At 35.4% G+C, this 23668-nt stretch overlaps 1 pseudogene; it reads right to left on the reverse strand.

Moving 5' to 3' along the window:
* Nucleotides 1-23056: 23056 nt before the first annotated feature.
* LOC116856937 lies at nt 23057-23347 on the reverse strand (annotated as a pseudogene).
* Between the last annotated feature and the right edge of the window lie 321 nt (nt 23348-23668).

Here is a 23668-nt window from a genome sequence, read left to right on the forward strand (position 1 = left end):
TATGGAATAAAGGGAAGACATTCAGTATCATTCCATGAAGCCAGTACCACCCTGACACCAAAGCAGGATAAATTATTCATTTTTCTGTTCATTTTTTGAAGGATGGTTTTGCCAGATGTAAAATTCTTGATTGATAGTTTTTCTTTCAGCACTTAAGATATGTCATGCCACTGTCTTCTATTATCCATAGTTTTCAAAGAGGAATTATCTTTAGGATAATCTTATTTGAATATTATTAATCTTATCAAGAACATCTTTTGAGTGATACTTCACACAACTCTTTGCTTTCAAGTTTATTTGTCCTGTCTTTCAAATATTTGATATTACAATATATCTCAGTGTGGATCACTTTACATTTATCTTGGAATTTTTTGAGCTTCTAGGATATGTAGGCTCATAGAATTCATTAAAATTTGGAAAGGTTTCTTGACATTATTTATTCAAATACTGTTTCTGCCTCTTACTGTCCTCTCCTTCTGGGACCCCATTATGTGTATGTTGGTATATGTGATGATGTTCTACAGGTCTCTTAGGCTTATTTTGTTTATTTATTTTTCCTTATTATTTTTGTTCCTTCAGACAAGATAATCTGTTTTTTTTCAGATTGGATAATCTCATTGGGGTGTCTTCAAGTTCACTGATTCTTTCTTCGGTATACTTAAATTGTTGAATATTTCCAGTATTATTTTTTTCATTTTAGCAGTTATATTTTTCAGCTTCAATTCTGTTGATGTTTATATTTCAATTTGGTTCCTGTTTATAATTTCTATTTCTTTATTGATATTTTCTATTTGGTGAGACGTTTTTCCTTCTGTGTGTGTGTTTTTTTTTTTTTTGTCATTGTTTCTTATACATGGTTTCCTTTAGGAGTTTGAGTGTGTTTAAGGTAGTTGATAATAGCCTTTGTCCATTAATCCAATGACTGTGGTTTTTTTTTTTAAACAGTTCATGTCCTTTTATTTTTATTCCCTGTGATTGAATGGGTCTGATTTTGTATGCTTTGCAATATTTTGTTTAAAACTGGACATTTTTAATAATATAATGTGGCAACTCTTAGAAATCAGTTTTTGGAAAAAGATTTCCCCCTACTTTGGGAGGTTTTTTAATTGTTTGTTTTAGGCTTTTGTGTTTTTGTTTATTGTCTTTTTAAAATCATTTTTGTAAATGTTTTATACCATGAGCACTGAAGTTTGTGTTTCATTAGTTTAGTGGTAAAGTATTATTTTTACAGACTCCTTAAACATATACTGAGTTGCTGAGCATGCTTTGAAACCTGAGATTAACCTGAAATGAAAAAGACTCAGGACTTTTCTGAGTGTGCATCTTGCTGAGTCGTACATGTGGCTTTTAAATTTTATTGTACACACAGCTGTTTTTTAATTATTTAATTTCCCAAACAGTCTCATTTCAGCTTCTTTTGGGTCCTTAGATGGTCTCTAATATGTTTCCACCTATAATCTATTGTTCTAAGCATCTGAAGGTCTGTAGTTCCCTTGAAGCTTTTCCGAGCAGTACCTTTTGCTTTCTAACACTTTCTTCATGCGAGAACTTAGTTATGTTGATTATCCTTGCCTTAGATTTGGGTTAGGAAAAACAAATGTCCATCTTTAAAGCAGTCCACAGACTGGTTAAACTTTGCAAATAGGGCCTATTCTGCTCTTTTTTGTTCCTGGGAGCAAATTAAAACCTGAACTGCCACCTCCTCCAGACCAAGGTCACACCATGCCAGGTGTAGGATAAGGTAAGGGAGTAGGACAGGGTGAGTAAAAATAACATATTTTCTACCACTTTTGTTTGGCTTTTCTTGATTGGGTATTTGCTTGAGTGCTATCAACCTTTGATTATTTCTCAAAGTTTCTATAAACTTATTTTAGTTTGCCCTTGGTTGCTTTTTGAAGATTCCATGCAAATGCATGTGTATTTATTATGGAAATTAAAACTATATTTAGTAATTTGAGATCTGTTTGCCTCACTTAATATGTAAGGGCTATTCTTCAATGATATGCACTTGAATCAGGTCTTCTGACAAAATCTCCCTACATTGCAGCTCCTGGGACAAGTTAGACTTTATGGAAGATCACTGCCCCACAATAATTTTTCTTAAAGCCCATATCACAGGAAGTAAGTATGCCACTGGATATTACTTTTTTAAGAAAGTATTTGGTGAAATATATTTAGGGAACACTGAGGGCATTGTATATTCCCTATTTGGCCTCCATCTCTGCCATTCTCCTTAACTTCTTTGTCTTGTTGTGTCCCTGAAAGCTAACTCCTGAAAATTTCATCTATGGTCTCTTTTTCCCTGGCCAATAAGAGATACTTTTGATATATGTGGGTTGGTGAAAATATCGGAGGCTTTACCTGGGAAATGGCATTTGAGCTGAATCTTGAAGAATGTTCAGGCGTTTGGCTCTCAAAAAGGAATAAAATACTATTAACTCCTTTGGTCCCTTTAGCCCTAAAGGTAAAAGTGGCTTGTGGCTATTCTCTGGATGACTCATCATCCCTTATTTGTTCAGCTACCTCTGACCAGAACTCTGTAAGACATTACTTGATTAAAATATCTTTGTGCTAATTACTTGAGGTGAACTTTGTTTTCTTCTAAGATACTGACTGAGTTAACATTTAGTAGGTTTCTTTACTGCAGAAATTTGCAGAGGCTTTAATGTGCTAATTGCATCAATAATCTCTTAATGGAGGTTATCAGCTGGCAACGCTTCCCAAAAGTATTTGTCTATAGAGCCCTTTTAGAAAAGTAATAATAGTTACTTGTTGATTCACTTATTTGTGTAAACTATCTTTCAGACTAATATTCAAAAGAACTAACTTTGGGAAATGCTATTTAATAATTACAAAAATGCTGCTTATCAAGTCTTACACTTATAACACTGTAATAAGTACTTTCATAAGTTATCTCACAAAATTATATCAGAAACCCTATAATGTGGATTCTGTTATTATAATACTATTGTCATTTTCCATTTTTATTTTTTTATTTTTAAAAAAATTTTAAAAGATTTTATTTATTTATTTGATGGCAGAGATCACAAGTAGGCAGCGAGCCCAATGCGGGGCTCAATCCCAGGACCCTGGGAACATGACCTGAGCCGAAGGCAGAGGCTTTAACCCACTGAACCACCCAGGTACCCCCATTTCTCATTTTTAAGTGAGGAAACCAAAGTTTAGAAAATTAAATGTTCTATTTTCAGCATTTTGAGGAACCTCCATGCTGTTTTCCAGAGTGGTTGCACCAGCTTGCATTCCCATCAACAGTGTAGGAGGGTTCCCCTTTCTCCGCATCATCGCCAGCATCTGTCATTTCCTGACTTGTTAATTTTAGCCATTCTGACTCGTGTAAGGTGATATCTCATTGTGGTTTTGATTTGCATTTCCCTGATGCCGAGTGATGTGGAGCACTTTTTCATGTGTCTGTTGGCCATCTGGATGTCTTCTTTGCAGAAATGTCTGTTCATGTCTTCTGCCCATTTCTTGATTGGATTATTTGTTCTTTCGGTGTTGAGTTTGCTAAGTTCTTTATAGATTTTGGACACTAACCCTTTATCTGATATGTTGTTTGCAAATATCTTCTCCCAATCTGTCAGTTGTCTTTTGGTTTTGTTAACTGTTTCCTTTGCTGTGCAAAAGATTTTTATCTTGATAAAATCCCAATAGTTCATTTTTGCCCTTGCTTCCCTTGCCTTTGGCAATGTTCCTAGGAAGATGTTGCTGCCATTTGCAACTATGTGGATGGAACTAGAGGGTATCATGTTTAGCGAAATAAGTCAATCAGAGAAAGACAACTATCATATGATCTCCCTGATATGAGGGAGAGGAGATGCAACATGGGGGGTTAAGGGGGTAGGAGAAGAGTAAATGAAACAAGATGGGATTGGGAGGGAGACAAACCATAAGTGACTCTTAATCTCACAAAACAAACTGAGGGTTGCTGGGGGTAGGGGGGTTGGGTAAGGGGGGGTGGGGTTATGGACATTGGGGAGGGTATGTGCTATGGTGAGTGCTGTGAAGTGTGTAAACCTGGTGATTCACAGACCTGTACCCCTGGGGATAAAAATATATGTTTATAAAAAATAAAATTAAATTTAAAAAAAAGGAAAATTAAATGTTGCCCAGCTTATAAATGGTGAAGATAATCAATTTCAAGTCTTTGATTCTAAAGTTCCTGTCCTCAAACTTCTAAGGCCTCATAAGGTGTGACATACGAAGCCTTGAATATGGAGATTTCCAGTTAACAAAAGGACAGTTCAGTGAATGTAATCCAACTATCTGGCTCAAAAGATTGCTATACATTGCTTAGTAAATAATTCCCAGTGAATGTTGATGAACCAAGTGAGGATTTTTGTAATCCGAGAGAATTAATGTAATTCTGTAGGCTCTAAACTCACTACCTCAGAATATAGCATTCCATTCATCTCTTTTTTTTGTTTGTTTGTTTCATCAAAGGCCAATTTTTCTTAATGACTGGAATCTTGAAAATAAGCACATCTTATTTTTCAACTTATATGCCCAGCATACCTCTCACAAGTATACACTCCATAAATGTTACCTATTATGATTTCTGTCATACAACACTGTTCCTACAAATTTCAATGATGGAGAAAATTTCCATGAGCATCATCTTATTTTTAGAATCCTATATTCCATACTTATCATGTATCTAGTCCCCTCTTTATTTTTCACTTTCACTTAACATTCAATTAAATTTAGAGCTTTAGAGATAATACATTCTGGTTGGAAAGTCTTAAGTTTTAGTCATGGTTCAGGTTATGACAAAAAAAAAAGAAAGTGAAATTATTATTCCAACACCTCATGGACTATAAACTGAGCAGACCAATTTCAGGTACAAAGTAGCACACTCTAAAAGGATGTGTGCATGTGTGTGTAGCAGGGGAGGGGCATACTGTGTATTTTTGGTATGCGTATGTACTTGTGCGTGTCATTTCTTCCCAGAATGATCAAATATAACTAGCTAAAAGTTGGCTCAAGGAAGGTAAATAAGTAATTATATTGAGGCCAATAAGTAATTTTATTGAGCAACATTAATTTTTAAGGAAGGTAAATAAGTAATTTTTTGAGCAACATTAATTTTTAAGGAACAACCTTTTTCTTACTTTAAACTTTTTTTACTGAGGCATAATTGACATAACATTATTAGTTTCAGGTGTACAACATACCAATTTGGTGTTTGTACCTAATGCAAAATAACCACCAGAATAAATTCAGTTAAGATCCATAACCATACATAATCACAATTTTTTGTTATGATGAGAACCTTCAAGATCCACATTCCTAGCTACTTTGAAATATCCAACACCTTATTATTAACTGTAGTCACCATGCTGTACATACTATTATATCACCATGACTTACTCATTTAGTAAGATGTACTTTTTTTTAAGATTTTATTTATTTATTTGACAGAGAGAGAGAGAGATCACAAGTAGGCAGAGAGGCAGGCAGAGAGAGAGAGGGAAGCAGACTCCCTGCTCAGCAGAGAGCCCGATGCGGGGCTTGACCCCAGGACCCTGAGATCATGACCTGAGCTGAAGGCAGAGGCTTAACCCAGTGAGCCACCCAGGCACCTCTAGTAAGATGTACTTTTAATGCATAAAAAAAATGCAAGTCTTACTGTGCCATATCATGCTTTGAGTTGGATGAAATATCATGAATTACCTTTTTATTTGGACAAAAAAAGAACTGACAGGTTCCTTCTAGAACTGAAACTATGTAATTTGCATGACTATGATTAAGACTACGTGTATAAACTTCTTATTAATTGTTGATTATAACACTACTAAAATTTGCCTATATAAAGTTTACATGACTAAGCATATTGTTATTTTTCTAATATTTCTCCTTCCTACTTCATTGTATTCTGCTTGTCTGAAAGGTCACAATAAAATGGGAAAGGATAATGCAGAAAATTGTTGTAAGACTTTAAAGATGTGCCAAATTAGATTTCTGAATATCATTTTTAGGAGACCCTAATAGGCTGTGAATGTTCTTATTGGCCTATTTCTTTCTAACCCAAATGAGAAGACTGTCCAGATGTTAGTCTTGGAAACCCAAAGTATTCACAAAATTGTGAGTGTTCATGGCTAATGTGGAAGAAAACCACAGTGTCTATGTAGAGGAAAATTTAGCATTATGTGAATGATGTTTAAATATCAGGGCCTTTCATTGTAAGGGCCCTTTTCAAGTCCATATACCTTAACTGTATTTATCCTTTTAATGTATTTTTTCTTAAAAAGTGCCCTCCAATTATATCCAAAATATATATTTTGTGGGAATGAACAACTTTTTAATGAACAACTTTATTCTTATTTAGACCATTTTGTGTTCAGTTCTTTTGCTACAGATGATCCTGCACTTAAAATTAGTTTGGCTACATTAAAAAAAAGTGATAATTTTAATCAAAACACCTAGATTCATTTTATTTACATAATTCTATGTTCACTAAATATTCACAGAAATTAGAAAAGAAAAAATCCTTCTGATTCTCTTGAGTTTAAGTTCTTGTTTCTATGGATGATAAAGTTTTTTGTATGTGTATTTACCACATTTCATCTTTTTGATTTTTGTTATAGTTGGTTACCATGAGTTCTAATTTTGTTCATTTTCCTTTACATTGACTTATGCCTTGTTATTTCTTAATTAAATTTAAATTTAAAAATGTTATTTTCATAAATAAAAATCAGTATAATTTACCACAAATAGAAAATAATATTAAGATAAATTCAGTAAAATAAAATCAATTCTTTTTTCCAGACGCTGGAGCCTGCTTAAAGCTCTGAGCCTGAAGTCTGTTCCTTCTGTGATAAAAAGGGAAATTATCAATGTTAAAGAAACACAAATAGCTAAAGCCAGAGACTTTTCTTCAATATAATCAGAAATATTAAAAGAAAATTGAGGAGGAAATGGTTTCCTAAGTCTGTGATTCAAAATACTTAATACTGAGTTTATGTCACATATGATTCTTTTACATTTTAGTCAGCACTCCTATAATTTATTCTGCAACTTCTGTCTAGCTCTAGAGTAACATCTCCACATCTTATGGTACAGTGTCCACTCAAAGGATCAGTAGAGAATTCATCTTCAATACTTAAGAAGCATCAAGACTAAAATGCTTCAAAATTAATGCATCATTATAAATATCCTTCTGGATGCATAACAATAATAAAAATTGCAATAACTTATCATCTATGTAATATATACAAGAGATTTTCATACATACATCATTTTATTTACTTCATATAACAACCTTATACAAAAAGCTGAAAAATCATCGAATAGGTAATGCTATTCTAACTTTGTGATTCAATGTTATAACTATAAGGTGGTTGGTATTATTTTCATCACACTTTCACTGATAGAAAGCGTGAAGCTTTATATCTATGCTCTTCTAATTGTAAAATATTTGTTTCCTGGATTTTGGAATGAGACACATCTGAATCCAAATTTCAGCCCTACTTTCTGCAGGGATATTCTGGATGGGAAAAAATGGGTGAAGGTAAGTAGGAAATATGGCTTTCCATTTATGGAATGAATGAGCCACAGGAATAAAAGGCACAGCATAAGGAATAAGTCAGTATTATTGTAATAGCTTTGTAAAGTGACAGAAGGTAGCTACACTTGTGGTGAGCATAGCATAATGTATAGAAAAGTTATATCACTATGTTGTATACCTGAAATTGATGTAACATGTGTCAACTATACTCAAAAAAAAAAAATCCTAACACAGATGACATGGCAAATTAAAAGCCTCTTTATGTTAACTGAATTGAAAATGTTTTGCTTTAAGTACAGAATATGATGAAATGGATTATCGTTTGTTCTGACAGTCAAGTATTATTTTTGCCTTAGATAGCTTTGCAATATTTTTTCTCCAGAAATTCAAACTTTTGAAAAATGTTAAGAAACTTTCATTAAAAATTTTTTCTACACTTCCTTACCCACCTGAAACTAATATAACATGATACATTAACTAACTGAAATTAAAAAAAAACTTTAAAAACTTAAAACAACAAAAAACCTTTTCTTGTATTTATTATATACAATAAAATTTCTTAATTAAAAATTGAAAGAAATTGTGTACCTGTAAAATATTAAATGAGAAATAAATGTTAGTGGTTTTCCTCTTTACCTTTTCTATCCTAGGTAACGCTTCAGTGCAGTAAAATCAGCTAAACTCCATTCACATGATTTTGAGAAGTGCCTTTGACTATGTTAGAATATCTGGGTGCTTATAGCACTTAAAGCCAGAGAGCTGAAACTGAAAACTTACAGTGCCCGTGAAATGTATCTGGCTGTGAGTGATGCCCGACCAACTAGCCTATAAGCTCCTAGAGAGCAGGAATCTTGTCTTTTGCTTCTTTGAAATCTACCTGACTCTTGATGAAGGTTTGAAAATATGGAATAATGGTTGGAGGACTATAAAAGGTGCTGCTACTATCTTTATTGACTCTATTGACTTTATTGACTCTATTGACTATCTTTATTGACTTTATTGATTGATTCTAAGCAAATCACTTAATGTTTGAATCTGTTTCCTGGTTTTTAATATGGAGATGACGGTGTAACACATTCTTCATAGATTGAATGAAAAATGCATATAAAGTATCAAGGACAGTATCAAGGACAGTAACTAATACATAAGTGTTCAAAAATGGAGCTAATTAGTAATATTAGTATAAATTTCAGTTATCAATAAAGACATGATTGATTAATCTAATCCAAACACTCAAAGATATTAATAATAGTCCTATAAATGTTTTGAGGCAGAGATTCCTTATTTCTCTGTCTTCTAGCATTATTACTAGTGTGATCATTAACAATCAATGTTAGGATTACAGTCTATCCTTGAACAATGGCAAGCATAGAAATATTTCATTTTGCATTATTTCATAACTCTTGGCTTCAGGATGATCTGCACTCTGCATTTCTTATTTAAGTCAGTGGCACTATATCAAAGAACTTCTGAATTGATTATGTTATTGGTTTCAGTTTACAGACTCATTACTTTGCTGAGAAATGAACTTTGGTTGCTATTCATAAACCACTGGCAAAAACAGGATATAACATCACTTCCTTGAGTTTAAAACAAAAATCCCCTACAAAGGTAACTATTAGAATCAAAGTGAGTATGTGAGATCAGACATTTAAAACCCTTTAGTATTTATCTGTTAGTGAAAAAAAGTGTATAGATTTGAGAACTTACTGGAGAATAAATTTACCAGAGAGGCATGGCATCATGAAGAGATTATCCAGATCTCTCAAGTCTATCCTATTGAGCCAACGTGCCTTATTAAAAGTGAGACTTTAATCCCACTTCTGACAAAGACAGAACAGGAATGTCCAAAAAACAACAACAACAACAGCAACAAAACACCCCGCTATACACATTAAAGTTTAAGACATGTAGTTTGGCATGCAGACCACCAGAAGAAACATATAACATATTGTTTGGGCCCTGTAACCTCCCAAAATTAGTTTCCTCCTTGCTTGTTACTTATTTCTAAGACCACATTAATTTGTTCAGCCATTTAATCAATATGCTTTAAGTGAGTTTATTAAGGATTGTGTTCTCTAGGGGTTTACCTATCATTTAATTAAGAAGGGTAGTATACCCAGAAAAAAAAAAGTAGTGAATACTAAATTAATTGTAAGTGAGGATAATATATTCCTAAAGTCGGGGTGTCTGGGTGGCTCAGTGGGTTAAAGCCTCTGCCTTTGGCTCAGGTCATGGTCTCAGGGTCCTGGGATTGAGCCCTACATTGGGCTCTCTGCTCAGTGGGGAGCCTGTTTTCCCTTCCCTCTCTGCCTGCCTTTCTGCCTACTTGTGATCTCTGTCTGTCAAATAAATAAATAAAATCTTAAAATATATATATATATATATATATATATATATATATATATATATATATTCCTAAAGTCTAAGAGATTGATAATTATTGGATATTTACAAGGGTCTTTGAAAGATAAAGGATAGTTTTGATTCATATGGGTAAAAAGGCATATATTTTTCCATTTCACAGATTATTTTGGTATTTCTAATTAGGATTAGTTGATCAATGTGGTGAATATACACTAGCTGGTTCTTTCTACCCATGTCTCTTCACTTAGGTTGTACTTACTCCACGAATCTAAAGAAATGAGCCTAATTGACAAAGGAAAAGCTGTTATTTTCTAAGCCACAAAAGTTCATGAACTAAACTTATGTTGAAATATAACTTCAAACACATAGAAAACTAAAGAAAGAAATCTTGGCCTCTTTCTCCAAAGCAATCAGCTTATGTTTTAAATTTTGGTATAGTACCCCTTGAGTATGTTCTCCATAGCATTCATCACCAACTGCATTTATATCAGTCTCTTCCTCAAGCACACCGGCACTCCACTAAATAATCTTCAACACTGGCAGACAGCTTAAACACAGAACGGTAGCTTTTTTACTTCTAAAATTAACAATGGATTAAGCACTCAGAGACATGATTTCAATTTGAGAAGCTTCAAGTTTCAAATTCTGTTTCCCAGAGGTGGAAGCCTGCCATTAGAGACTCTGAGCTATCAATCAACTGAGCTTCTAAGAGAGAATAAAAGAGTTCAAGCCAGAATCTAAAACCAAATAAGTGCCTTAAATATCAGTTTAAAACCTTGAAATTTCAGTTTCATATATAGTATCTCAAAGGGAAATTTTATGCCTGAAAAATAAAGAGAAACCATGTAAATTCCATGATAATGGACCTTTCTATGAATTCCTGAAAATTAAGTTTAAGAAATCCAAGAAAAAATATCCTAATGATTATCATTATCCTAATAAGAATTCTGTTTCCTTCAATGAGCCATCATGAAACTGGAAGGAAATTTTACGAAAGAAAAATTTTAGGGCCATCTCTTTGAACTCTACCTCCCTTCTAAAAAATCTTAAAAATTAGAAAAAATAAGTAAAAACTCAGAAAATAAGTATTTACATTAACTCCACTTTTGTCTGAAAGCAAAAAGCCTGACATTTGAGGCAAGTTAACTTCTCAGTCACTGTAAGCCTTTATTTCAGAAGGCTACACCCATAGTTTTGTTCTGGCCATTGTGAGAGAAAACCATGCAAATATATGTCTTTTCCCCCAACTTTCTAGCTTTTTAGCTTTTCTTCCCCTTCCCATTAAGCTACTCTCTCCCTCCTGTTCTGACTTAACTTCCACTCTTTCCTCTAAGATGCTAAGAACAGCTTATCCCTCAAATGGACTTGTCATTTCAACTCACTCAACAAATATCTATTTAACATCTATTACATGTAAGTTTTCTTGTTTCATTTGAACAGGGATAAAGACTTTAAACAAAGGCACAGGTGTGTGTGTGTGTGCGCGCGCGTGCACACATGCACACACACACAGGCACACATGTGGGCACACCCACACACACCTTTTACTTGGGGGTATTTTAAGTACTTAAGGAAAGTAGAAGGCATATTTATTATGAGATCTTTTTTTTTTTGGTGAATCTAGCCACATACCTTGGTGGTTCTAAGAGAGATTTATATTAGGATGATTGAAAATCCAAAATTTGTGTTTCTGAAAATCAAAGTTTTCCTGTCACTGTTCATTGTGAGGATGTGTTGAGATCCCAATATAAGCCCTTTGTTGGTACTGATAAATTAGCTGGCTTTTCCAGATGAAAGAAACACTCTCCATCTTCCTAATTAGTAACAATTTTAGGTGGCCAGAGTTATGCTATATACACAGTAGGAGTCAAGACAATCCCTCTAATGTATTTTTATACAAAAATAGCAAAAATTTATTTATTTACCATTGAAAAACATGCTGCAAGCATTTACTGTATCTATGGACAGTAGCGAATACTTTAAACATTTCACTCACATCATTAAGATAAGCACCTACAAATACGGAGTGAGTAAAGCAAGCATTATTATCTTCACTTAACAGATGAGAAAAAAAGTCCAGAGAATCTCATACTTTTTAAATTCTAGAAATTAAATAAGTAGTATTTCTGAGACTATTACACAATAGCTCAATAGCTTGGCCTTTTACATTCTATGTTAAGTAAAACTTCTATTAGAAATAATTGTATGTATCTTCTGTAGTTGTTTCAGTTGCTCAGTTTGCAAGACCTCAAAACCACATGTACTTCGCTATATGGGGATGCTTGCTGTACAGTTGAAGGAAGAAAGTGCTGATCTACAAGTATATGTGAAGCTTTCATCCTCCAAAGAGTGTAAATCCTCAGATGAAAAGGAAGGGGCCATGAGGACTTGCGAGAATGGAGAAAGGCAGCAGCTCACAGCTGTGAGAGAAATGCAGTATTATCCATCAAACTTGGAATTCACAGCTCTGAGGCCAAACTTGCAGAGGTTGTGGCCCAAATTGTGTGACATGAGTTAAATATGGGAAATGTATGCTTTGGGCTCTATGTATTGCTGGAAAAATCCACCCTCTCCCCCCCACCCACCCAAGCAGTAGGAAACTCTTCCAACCCAAAGGACACAACTGAGGAAAAAAAAATCAAAGACTTAGTAGATTTCAGAAATTTGTGAGGTTGTAAGTGGCCTGAGAAATCATCCAATGTAACACCCCCTTTTTATAGAGGAAGAAATAGGCCTGGATGAATGGAGGTAGAGGTAACTAGATTACACACTGAGTTATTTAGAGTTATTTAGAGTTGGGGTGAAAGCACAGCTTAACACTACTTGTGTGTAGTTTTCTTTTTTTTTTCCTTTTTCTTTGTACTTCAGAGACAGTTATAGTCTTGTAACTTGAAAACAGCAGTCTGAGCAGAGGCACTTTGTAGTTAAAAGGAGACTCCATTGGAAAAGACTACTAATTTTAGCTTTATAGATAACCTAAAATTATGCATCATTAGAAAAGACTACTAATTTTTGCTTTATAGATTACCTAAAATTATGCATCCCTACTGTCCAGTTACCTGGAGAGCCTGAAAAATGAATGATATAGGTGCTTTTTGTGCAGAGGGGATTTAGTCATGGACAGAGTACAGATACCTAGGAGGAAGACAAGAGAGCTTTCCATAACAAGGGAAACATCTGTGCACAGCTGTGAGATAATAGAAAAGTTATGAATCAGACATGGAATTTCACAGCTTTAGGGCCAAATTTGGAAAAGCTATATCCCGTCCTGGGAACAGTGAGTAGAGCATGAGAAACATGTACTCCTCTATGCCTGAAACTCTAAGGAAAAGAGGACTATGAGCTTGGGAAGAGAATACCTTCCAAAAAGCTAATAAATATCTGTTTCTGCAGTGTTTGATATTTTATAAATAGGATAATTAAAAATGTGTATTTTTTCTTGTAAAGACTAAAAGCATAATGTCAAAAATATAGGTCAATAAGCCAGAGTGATTCAAACTGCATCAAGGGAAACTGGGTACAGGTACCTCTCAATATTCTTTTAACACTTCTGTGACTCTTTCCTTACATCACTCCACTCACAATCTATAGCCTCCTTTTGTCCTTTTACTAGTCCCTTCCTCATCCTCTATCCAGGCTTGCCCTTCTTGAAAATCACCAGAATCTCTAGATACTTCTCAGATCATAGCCACCAGTTTCCAAACTGGAATTTCCATTTCCTTGGAGCAGCTGATAATACCAATTTATAAGATGATTTGGATCACTGATCAAGTCAACCATATTTCCACAGTTCTCTAAGATCATTTGCCTCTTAAAAGAGAAGGTTTCTAAAAGAATATCTAAGTAAGAAGTTGGAAAACATTTTCTGTAAAGGGCCAAATAGTGCATACTTTAGGCTTTGCAGGCCATATGATCTCTGTTGCAAATACTCAACTCTGCCTTTGAATTTAAAAGTATACATAGACATACATACATTCATGAATGAGCTCATACTTGAATGATCATAGATCTATTACAATAAAACTTCATTTATGAAGACAGGCTGGTAGTGGGAGGAGCTCAATAGACTCTGCAAAGCAACAAATATTTAAGTAGTGAAAATTATAGAAAACAATGATTTAAATTACCTGAAAATTGATCTAAGAAACATATACTACATGGTAAAACATTTATTCAAGAAAATATGCTAAATATAGTAAATCTCAGCAATAAGTCATAGTCTGTGGTATTTGAGCTATGAATCTCTCTTATTCTTTTCCATCCCCAGCTCTGTGTAAAGGAAGCTTTACTCTCAGCACTGTATAGTTGAATGTTACAAGGGCAGGGTATATGTGTATCTCAGACCCTCCCCCAGAGCTATGTTTTTCAAGCTCTATTCTCAGAAGACATGGATGAGAAGACTGAAAGTCCTTCCTGCCACCCAAATCCTACTCAGGGGGCTAGGACTTTGCCCCAACAGTGACAGAGAATACTGCGGCCTGATTGGCCTCACCCCAATTTGCTCACAAGGCAGAAATTCCACTCTGGGAAAAGCAAGCTGAATAATAATCAGGGGCTTCTATGTTTATCACACCAGAACCCATTGGTAGAGCACCTATATTTTTCTCTCCACCAGAACCCACTAGTTGAGCAAGGTTTGTCACTCCAAGAGAAGTAGTATACTGTCTCCATCTTTAGCTTCTGGGAAATTGCATAGATCTTCCCAAGAAAAGACACAAACCACAATGACTTCTCTGCCTCAGGGGACAGACTGACTTTTTGGCATACAGACTTGACAACTCCATGTCTAAGGGCCTTATCAAAACAATGGAGATTTTGGTGGAGAACAACTAAGAGGCAGCCTGTAGCTCTGTTCTAAGCAAAAGCAGCCAGATCTAAGTGGAGCAGCCCGAAGTTTAGTAGAGATAACTAGAGAAAGACAGACCAGAAGAACTTTCCTGGGATCACACTCAACTGTGGGAGTTGGGAAGGTTGTGTACACTACTATTCATGAACAGTCATAGCACGCTATGGGGCAGGCTTGAAAACATTCTCCAAGCCACATACCAATCACTCAGCAAAAAGTAGAAGCCTTGTTGGCTTGAGGGACTTAAATACAACCTCTGACCAAGCAATGGCGAAATAATAAACATTTCTGACCTTAGGGTGACTTCTAAGAATCTAGGCAGAAAAATAAGATCACATTTAAATCTGGTGGTCTGGAGGACTGCACACATCCGAAGTTGTATAACCAAAGAAGTAACTTCTTTGAAGGGCAGCCATAGAGGGATCTTTTAAGCCATTCATCCGGGATAAGACTGAAGCAAAATTCCAAGTTTCCTGAACTGTAGAAACACACACATCCAATGATCTAATTGGTTTGGTGGACTTAAGTACAAGCTTTGACCAATAAATGACTTGTAATGAACAAGGGGTGAACAAGAGAAGCCAGACTAAAAGATTTTTTTTTAAAAAAGGAAAATCTGAGAACAGTCATCAGAGGCTATAGAATAGCAAAAGATATAAACTTCACAGAAGTAGTCCACTTAAGTCATAAATCAAACAAATGAACAAATAAACATAAAAAATAGGTCTCAGCAAGGGAGGAGACTCAGTATCAAGTTACTACAATATATCATTTGTGCAGTTACCAACAAAAATTTAAGATATGTAGAGAAACAGGAAAATATGACCTATACACAGGGAACAGAAACAAGCAATAGAAAAAAATCTTTGAGAGGATCCAGATGTTGGACTTAGCAAACAAAAATCCTAAAGCAATTGTTATAACTATGCACAAAAAACTGAAGGAAACAATGTTTAATGTCTTAAAGACATGAAAATTGTATATTATCAAGTAAATAATATCAACAAAGATATAGAGATTACAAAAATGGAAATTATGGAAATAAAAACATACAATAAGCAAATTGAAAAATTCAATAGAAAGGTTCAAGAGTACATGTAATTTTTATTTTTTAATTTTTAAAAAATATTTTTTTGACAGAGATCACAAGTAGGCAGAGAGGCAGGCAGAGAGGCAGGCAGAGAGGAAGAAGCAGGCTCCCCGCTGAGCAGAGAGCCCGATGTGGGGCTTGATCCCAGGACCCTGGTATCATGACCTGAGCCGAAGGCAGAGGCTTTAACCCACTGAGCCACCCAGGCGCCCCAAGAGTACATGTAATTTTTAGAATAAAGAATCAGCAAACTTGAAGATAGATCAACATGTATTATGCAATCTGAAAGACTTAAATAGAAGTGAAGATAAGTGAACAGTCTTAGAAAAAAGTGGGGCAAGATGAAGCAGACTAACACATACATAATGGAAATATCAGAAGGAAAGAGATTGATTAAAATGACAGAAAAATATTTAAAGAAGTGATGGTCACAAATTTTATCAATTTGGTGAAAAGCACTAATTTTCACATTCAAGAAATTTTTAAAAACCTTCAAAATTATACTGACACAAAGAAGTCTACAAACAGAAACATAGTCAAAACATTAAGAGCCAAAGATAAAGAGAAAATCATGGAAGCAGCCAGGAAAGGCATTTGTCCCTGACTTTTTTGTTTGTTTGTTTTTGTCTACCTTTGCTGATTCCCCAGGGCTTTTTCAAACAATTTTAGAATCCTTGTTGTAGCCTGTTTTCTTCTTTTGCTTAAGTTTCTTCTGCAACATTCCTGTTTTAGTTTGCTCAGGATGTATGTAATTGTACCCCAGCAGACTCTGAGCAAAGGTGGGTGATGCTTTGGCAAAGCCAAAGAAAAGATCTGGAGACAGTGAATGAGGCATATGTTTATCAGGGAGCTTACATACAAGGAGTTTAGAAGCAGCTAATGGGACAAAATATCTGTCGCTGGGATCTACATGCAGCAAGCTTTTATAGAGTAGTCTAGGAACTATATGCATCCCTTCCCTCCTCGCAGAGCCAGTATATTCCAAGGAGATCAAGGCTTGCCATCTGGACATTCTTCATTATAAGGGAGATGCTCTGGATTGGTCACACCTGGAACACCTGACCTTGAAGACTGAACTACACATTCTTCTACACATTCTGATTGCTAGGACTATAGAAGTGGGTGGGATCTCTACATTCTCAAGACTTACAGGGACAGTTAAGGTGTGCTTGCACAAGCTAGCTATTTGGCACATACAATGCAGGCTTCCATAACAGAGTACCTTAGACTGGGTAACTTAACAAATTGATTTTCTCAGTTCTGTAAGTTGGAAAGTCCCAGACCCAGGTTCAGTTTCTAGTGAGAAAGCTTCCTTCCTGGCTTACAGATAGGTCCCTTCTTACATAGGAGAGTCACTGTGTGTGTGTGTGTGTGTGTGTGTGTGTTTGTGTGTGTGTGTGTGTATGTGTGTGTGTGTGGAGAGAGAGAGAGAGAGAGAGAGAGAGAGGAGGAGAGAGAGAAGAAATGAGTTTTGGTGTCTCTTCCTTTTCTTATAACAGTATAAGCTCTATTCGATTAAGGCCCAATTCTTATGAAATCATTTAATCTATAACTCCCTCACAAGCCTCTTCTCCAAATACGGTCACATTGGAAATTAAGGCTTCAACATATGATGAATTTTGGGGAGTACACAGTTCAGTCCATAGCAGTCAACATCGTGAATAGTCCAGCTTCTGATTTCAGACCTCCAAAGAGACAGGGAACACATTTACTTGCTTATGCTGTCTTTTTCAGTAATTGCTTCAATGGTTTTTCTTGCATTCAGCAAACATGTCTCTTGGGAATTTGTATTTACTTCTTCCAATTCTCCCATTAGTATTGTGTTGATTGATCTGCTCATGGAAAGGCCCTGGCTCTGTAGCTGGTGCATAGTAATCATCAAATAAGATATTATTTTGTGAAACAGCCACTGAGTTATTTAAAGGTAGATATCATGTTCTTCATTATAAACTCCCACATTCTGCACACTAAATGTCCTCAGTTATTTCAAATAGTTAATCTTGTAAATATATTTTTATCATCTTAGATGTTCTCTTGGCATCATATTCTTTCCTCTAGTGTGACTGTCTGAACTTCATAAGCGATTTTAGGAGTGGTCTGACTGGCTTGGAGTAGAATATAACTATCAGTACTATCATCCTAGTTTATTTCCATTAATTCAGCCTAACATGATATTTATTTTTGTTGCTGCTGGTGATTGTTGCTTACTGTTCACTGAGCATGAGTTAACAGTGAGCTGAAATTCCTCTTTTCTACTTGCATTTCTGCTTAGCTACAATGCTACTGTACTCTGGCTGGTGGCTTTTTTTTTTTTTAATGAAAGAGTAAGGTAAGACACTTTTCCTATTTAAAATCCATATTATTAAAGCCAATCCTAGTTAAGATAATGTTGGATCTATGATTATGAACATTTTAAAAACATTGTCTCAGTTTCGATTTTTCCAATAAGCATGTAATGCAGCACAGAGAAACCTTGAGCCAAAAATGAGAATTGAGGCATGATGCTGTCAGGTTATATCTGTTTATAGTTAATTGCTTCAGAAACAGTTGGAGTAATATCTGAAATACTGTGAAGTGACTGATATGTCTGATATAATCGTCTACTTACTAAGCTAGAATAACTTTGAACAATCCTTTCAAATATTTAAGTCCTTTGTGTTTCATTTTCCTCATGTGTAAGAAGAATATAATAATACCTGCTCTACTTACCTTTCAGGACTATTGGAAGCACAGATTATCACCACTTAGGAAGGCCTACATAAGAATAAAGCCAAGCTAGAGGAAATAAGAGAGGATATATGATAAGAAGCGTGTTTTTGTTTTCATTGTCTGTAACCTAGATCCAGAAATGTTTGAAGTCCTGGAAATTTTTCATACATCCTCTAACACATTTTTTCCCTAGGTCCAGTTTGAATTGGGTTTTAGTCAAATGCATATGACAAAAGTCCTTACTAAAACATCCAGAATATGGCAGAGGAGATCTTGGTTAGTATGATGATAACCCTAAGGATTAAAATGCCTGACATATGGAAAACAGAGTGAAAGGAATAGTAATGAGACATATGGAAGGCTTCAAAAAGGAGCAGATGGCTTAGAACTTGCCTATTGGGTATTTGATTAATTACTTGGGATGGAGGTTGGCCTTTTGGGATGGGGAACCAGGGACTCAGATACTCTCTACATAGTGGCAAGAGGAGCATTTTGGTCATCCTACATTACTTGCTTTTTGCTGTGCTAACAGAGAATAGAGTTGATGTCATTCTTGTTAACAGTTCAGTTGATGTTTACAATGAGATGGAGATGTGACCTTTGTTTAATAAGTCATGACAAGCAAAACTAAAAGGGAAATTGCTGATAAATAAATTTTTTTAAGTATCTCTGGTTTAATATAAACTAGAAAGATAAACTCAAAATGGATAAAAGACTTCAACGTGAGACAGGAATCCATCAGAATTCTAGAGGAGAATATAGGCAGTAACCTCTTCGATATCAGCCACAGCAACTTCTTTCAAGATATGTCTCCAAAGGCAAAGGAAACAAAAGCGAAAATGAACTTTTGAGACTTCATCAAAATTAAAAGCTTCTGCACAGCAAAGGAAACAGTCAACAAAACAAAGAGGCAACCCACGGAATGGGAGAAGATATTTGCAAATGACAGTACAGACAAAAGGTTGATATTGAGGATCTATAAAGAACTCCTCAAACTCAACACACACAAAACAGATAATCATATCAAAAAATGGGAAGAAGATATGAACAGACACTTCTCCAATGAAGTCATATAAATGGCTATCAGACACATGAAAAAATGTTCATCATCACTAGCCATCAGGGAGATTCAAATTAAAACCACATTGAGATACCACCTTACTCCACTTAGAATGGCCAAAATTAGCAAGACAGGAAACAACAAGTTTTGGAGGGGATGTGGAGAAAGGGAACCCTCTTACATTGTTGGTGGGAATGCAAGTTGGTGCAGCCACTTTGGAGAACAGTGTGGAGATTCCTCAAGAAATTAAAAATAGAGCTTCCCTATGACCCTGAAATTGCACTACTGGGTATTTACCCCAAAGGTACAGATGTAGTGAAAAGAAGGGCCATCTGTACCCCAATGTTTATAGCAGCAATGGCCACGGTCGCCAAACTGTGGAAAGAACCAAGATGCCCTTCAACAGACGAATGGATAAGGAAGATGTGGTCCATATACACTATGGAGTATTATGCCTCCATCAGAAAGGATGAATACCCAACTTTTGTAGCAACATGGACGGGACTGGAAGAGATTATGCTGAGTGAAATAAGTCAAGCAGAGAGAGTCAGTTATCATATGGTTTCACTTATTTGTGGAGCATAACAAATAGCATGGAGGACAAGGGGAGATGGAGAGGAGAAGGGAGTTGAGGGAAATTGGAAGGGGAGGTGAACCATGAGAGACTATGGACTCTGAAAAACAATCTGAGGGTTTTGAAGGGGTGGGGGATGGGAGATTGGGGGAACCAGGTGGTGGGTATTGGAGAGGGCACGGATTGCATGGAGCACTGGGTGTGGTGCAAAAACAATAAATACTGTTACACTGAAAATAAATTTAAAAAGTTTAAAAAAATTAAAAAAAGAAAGTAGGTCAATATTAAAGATTTCATTTATTGCTGTGTATAATTGTCAAAGCAAATTGACTGGGAAAATAGGCTCAAAAGAAGTAGGCACATTCTATACTGGAGATATAGGCAGTAAGGCTCATGAAATTTGTACATCCTAATTAAGAAGAAATATAAATAGCCCATTTGGGTTTGGATATTTTGCTCAGATAGATGGTTTAACTTTCTGTTATCCAACCAGAAGAATCTTCAGCAAATCCTTGAAATTAGAAGGGATTCATGGAACCAATTTAATCCAATTCCTTAAGCCAAGGAAAAATTGCTTTTTACTGATCATTTTTTATTTTCTACTGTATGTGAATAATCTGTGGAAACTATACCTAAAAAAAGACTTTTCCTCCATATGACCTAGAAAAGAAAAACATCTTCATAAGTTATTAGCTGCTGGTCTTTTAGTCAGATCTGGGATTCAGGGCAAGAAAATCAACATGCAGTGGTCTCCAACCAGTCCCATTTCCTTGGTCTCCCAAGACTACGACTGTTTCCTTCCAGAGTTCAGCACAGACACAGAGAATGTTGCCTATGAACTTTGCTGAATTTACTCTAGCTGAAAAGTCTCTTCACCAATTCCACCTTTAATCCATTTTTCCTTCTTTTCCCCTCAGCTCGCAGCCTCTTTGCAGTCTCTCTATTCCTAGCACCCATTTATCTATCCCAAATTCCACTCACTCTGCTGTTAATTCATTTTTACCTCGTTGTGCTCTTGAACTAGGATCAGGCATTCCTGAGCCGACAGGGTCCCACCCCTCAGTCCCTTCAAACTCCTGATACAGTCAGTTCTCTATGGTAACATGCAAAAACACAGACAATTCCTAAAACAGGCATTTCAAATTAAAGATTGTAGACATGGATTTAGGGTATTTTACCTTTTTTAATGTTTATCTTCTTAATCCTATTTGACTTAAACTAAAATTCCAAAGAGTTTTGTGTCATACCAGCACTATGAAGTTAACTGGCTTAGTACTGTCCCAAGGTATCAGCATGTCAGTTTTGATTTTAAATTATTCTTTGAGTGACCTACTAACACTACCCCCTTTGCATACTGCAATGTAAAATAGTTGACTAGTCTCACCTCCCATGGAAGATATTCTGTGTTTGTTTATCCAATACCCATTCCAACCTCATTCTAGTTTGGATTCTTCTACAATTGAATTAGAAAACTAAAATCTACATTGCATGTATGCATACATTCACAAACACACATATTTTTAAATTACTTTTTGGCAACTGATGTACAAGCCTGTGACCCAATTTGGTTAAGCAGATGAAAATTTATGACACTTGGAAGCAGAAAAAAGCAATATGAGGCTGGGGCCGTATGGGTGAGCTTGGATCTTACTGAAATCATTATGGCAGAGGCATCCTATTCTTTTAGACAATCTGTGCAAAGTGTCACATATAGTCTCTAATGTCATAGTGCTAAGTGTTAGATAATGAATATTCTCCTAGAATATTCTCATGATGTGACATTTCTCCTTGCTGAATTGTCCTTAGCTGTGTGGCATCTGGGCCTATTTTTTTTTGTCTCTCCTCGAGATCCAGGGATTTATCTAATAATCTTTGACAAATTGCTTCCTGTATAAATGAAGTAGATCCAATTTTACAGTGTCTATAACTAAAAACTTACTTATGTCACTTTAACTTCTTACCACAATCACAGTGGCTAGATTTATTTGAAAATGTATTAATTGAATGCTTTGAGTTTCAGAAGACTTCCTTATATTCACTTAAGAATACCTTTCTGTATTGAGTTTACAAGTGTCTGTGGTTTTGAGTATATCTCATCAGGTCTTTCCCACAGGTATTATATAGGCCAAAAGCATAAATACATCATCTTTAGAAATATAAGGTAGTAGAGAAAAAGGTTGCTTAGGGCACAGTGTAAAAACCACTGAACCAAAGTTGAGAGACTGAGTTCTTGTCTTAGCTTTTTACTTCCTAACTGTGAGAACATGTGAGTCCCTTATCCTCTTTGGGCCTCAGTTTACTTCAATGAATAAATGAGGTCAGTGGTTTTTAACTTTTTTGCATGTTATGGACTCTTAAGAAGCTTATAAAATCTATAGAATATTTTCTGTAAAACACACACACACTCAAAAAATTTTATACAACTTCAGAGATCCTTTAAACTCAGGAAACTGTATTTTAAAATTTTATCAAATATCATGGCAATAGCCCTGGAATTCAACATTTAGTTCCCTTTTATTTCACTTATCCTCTTCTATTATTACACAGATCTAAAAATACCTAAAAATGCCAGCATAACCCTGTACCCAACACAGTGAGCACCCTCTCTCCCATTTACAGTGACTCTCAGAAATGAAACATCAAGGAAAATACAAAGGGGAAAAGATAAATTATCTCTCATTAGACTCAAAATAATTTACACTGAGCTCATCTGTATTATCTGTATTAAGACATGTAGGAATATTTTAATTTACATGTCATATTACAATGAATCAATATGGAGTCAAAGTCCATCATTACACATTCAGAAAAATTCCATACATTATCCTCCAAATAATCAGTTTCTATACAAAGATTTACAGATATCCAAGGTACATAGTTTTTCCTCAGTGTGATACAGAGTTTAGAAGTTCTGCTTGAATAGTCCCCAAATCAAATGCAGGATTTGTTTCTTCAGCAATTTCTCCAATGACTGCAACATTGTGACTTTGTTATGATGTGTATCCCTAGTGCCACTTGTTTTACTCCTGTGAAGGGCTGAATACTAGTTCATGACTTTCATCCAAACTCAAGTTAATAGTCTGGTTAAAACATTGCAGTCTTTGCACAATCATTCTCTCCTCAGAAGTAATAAATGCAAAAGTTTGGTTGATGTAGTTCTCCAAGGCGGATGTCATGATGCTGGGCTCAGCTGCTCTGGACAACACAGCAATGCAGGTGACAAGTGAAGCTAAAAAGGCCTGCCTGAGCTCATCTATATTACACTATTCTGGTATACTGTGATTATAATTATACTACATTGGACAATTTGTATAATTGTCTTTGGGTTTCAATCTCCTCACCTGTAAAATGAGGAAGTTCGACAGACTAGCAGTTTATAACCATTTGGGGGAATATTATATGAAAACCCTCATTTTCTGGGCCCTTCCTGCCAAGTCTCACTTCTGATAGCACAGTCTGTGGTGGCAACCTTTATTAGTCCAGTGGTTCTTAATTTT

This window comes from Lontra canadensis, unplaced genomic scaffold (assembly GCF_010015895.1).
Source record: "Lontra canadensis isolate GAN:19392208 unplaced genomic scaffold, GSC_riverotter_1.0 scaffold114, whole genome shotgun sequence".
NCBI lineage: Eukaryota > Metazoa > Chordata > Mammalia > Carnivora > Mustelidae > Lontra > Lontra canadensis.